This window comes from Hevea brasiliensis, chromosome 6 (genome assembly GCF_030052815.1).
Source record: "Hevea brasiliensis isolate MT/VB/25A 57/8 chromosome 6, ASM3005281v1, whole genome shotgun sequence".
NCBI lineage: Eukaryota > Viridiplantae > Streptophyta > Magnoliopsida > Malpighiales > Euphorbiaceae > Hevea > Hevea brasiliensis.
The window spans coordinates 21,521,082-21,523,094 of record NC_079498.1 but is presented as its reverse complement, the minus strand read 5'-3'; the positions used below and the strand labels follow the sequence as shown (position 1 = coordinate 21,523,094).

Here is a 2,013-nt window from a genome sequence, read left to right as displayed (position 1 = left end):
TTTTACTAGTTGTATTTCTTTTCTTTTCTCTCAGGTGCCTGATCTGGTATATGACCAAAACAAAGCCAGAAGATATTTTGGACTGTGATCCAGAAATAGACAGAACTTTGAAAGCCATCAGAAAGGAAAGGAAACTTCAAGAGCATGGCCAAGGAGATCCCGAAATCCCAACCATGGCTGATAATAATGACAAACCAAGACTCTTGAGAGATTACGGAGCTCCATCTGTCCAAGGATTTCAACCCAGAGTCACTAGACCCACATTGGAAGCTAACAACTTTGAATTAAAACCAACATGGCTCCAAATGATTCAACAAACCCAGTTTACAGGTTCACCAATAGAGGACCCACACTATCACCTCTAGTGTTTTCTTATCCTATGTGATACATTCAAGATGAATGGAGTGTCTGATCAAGCAATAAGACTCAGAGCATTCCCATTCTCCCTTCCAGACAAAGCAAAGAAGTGGTTACTTTCTCAACCGGCTGGAACATTCACTACCTGGGAAAACCTCTCTCAAGCTTTTCTAGCAAGGTATTTCCCACCTGCAAAGATTGCAAAGCTGAGGTTTGAGCTCAAAACCTTCAGACAAAAGGAGGGAGAATCACTCTATGATGCATGGGAAAGATATAAAGACCTGCAGAGGGAATGTCCACACCATGGCATAGAAGATTGGCTATTGGTGCAAAATTTCTATAATGGATTACTACCCTCTACAAGGAGCATAGTTGATTCAGCTGCAGAGGGTGATCTAATGGAGAAAACAATGCCACAAGCACTTGAACTCTTAGAAAGGGTTGCATACCATAACTATGAGTGGTCAAATGAAAGAGGAAATGCAAGAAGAACTGCAGGAGTCTTGGAAGTAGATGCCCTAACCATGATAAATGCCCAGTTTGATCAGCTCACAAAGAAACTCGAAAGAATGCAAGCCAACACAGTTGGTACAAATAGTCAACATGAGGGCAGCTATGAAGGAGGATACATGAATTTAGAATACAACGATTTCAACGAACCTACAGAATAGATGAACTATGTGAATAATGGAGGAAACTTCAACCAGAGACAGCCAAACAATCCGTATTCAAATACTTACAACCCTGAATGGAGAAACCACCCAAATTTCTCATGGTCCAATCAGCAGAACCAGCCAATAAACAAGCAAGAAGGGTACAAACCTCCAGCACCCCCTGAATTTTAGAACAGAGGTCAGAACCTTGCACAGCCATCACTACCTCTCCAACCCCAACAACCTGAACCGAAAATGACCATGGAAACCATGATGGAAGGATTCCTAGCAGCTCAACAATAACAAACTGAATTGATTAAACAGTTGACTTCCAGAATGGACCAACTTGCTACCCATAACAAGATGCTAGAGAATCAAATTGCTTAGTAAGCAAGTTCTTCAAGTAAGGCTGCTGGCAAACTGCCCAGTCAACCATAAATAAACCCAAGGGAGCATTGTAAGGCAGTTGCACTAAGGAGTGGGAGAAGTCTAGTACAACCAGAGGTAGAATTGATAAAGGAAACCATAGAAAAATCTAAAGACCGAGCAGAGAAAAAGTAGGAAGAAGCTAAGAAAGATTAGGAAGAGGAAGAAAGGAAGATAAAGAAATTACCAGAACCATACCAGCCTCCCTTACCTTTTCCTCAGAGATTTCACAAAGCCAAATTGGACAAGTAGTTTGGGAAGTTTTTGGAAGTTTTACAGAAACTTTACATTAACATCCCCTTCACTGAAGCACTTTCTCAGATGCCATCTTATGCTAAATTTCTTAAGGAAATTCTATCAAAGAAAAGGAAGCTAGAAGACTATGGAACAGTAGCTCTAACAGAGGAATGCAGTGCTATTCTGCAAAACAAACTGCCTCTAAAGTTGAAGGATCCAGGAAGCTTCTCCATACCCTGTATCATTGGTAACAAGAAAATAGACAAAGCTTCTGTGATCTTGGGGCAAGCGTCAGTACAAAGCTTCTGTGATCTTGGGGCAAGCGTCAGTCTAATGCCTC

At 41.3% G+C, this 2,013-nt stretch overlaps 1 non-coding gene across 1 annotated transcript; it reads right to left on the bottom strand.

Annotated features, from left to right (window-relative positions):
• Positions 1–560: 560 nt before the first annotated feature.
• On the bottom strand, positions 561–667 carry LOC131181137 (small nucleolar RNA R71). The gene has a single exon (XR_009149765.1). It is a non-coding gene; the product is annotated as a small nucleolar RNA R71 (small nucleolar RNA).
• Between the last annotated feature and the right edge of the window lie 1,346 nt (positions 668–2,013).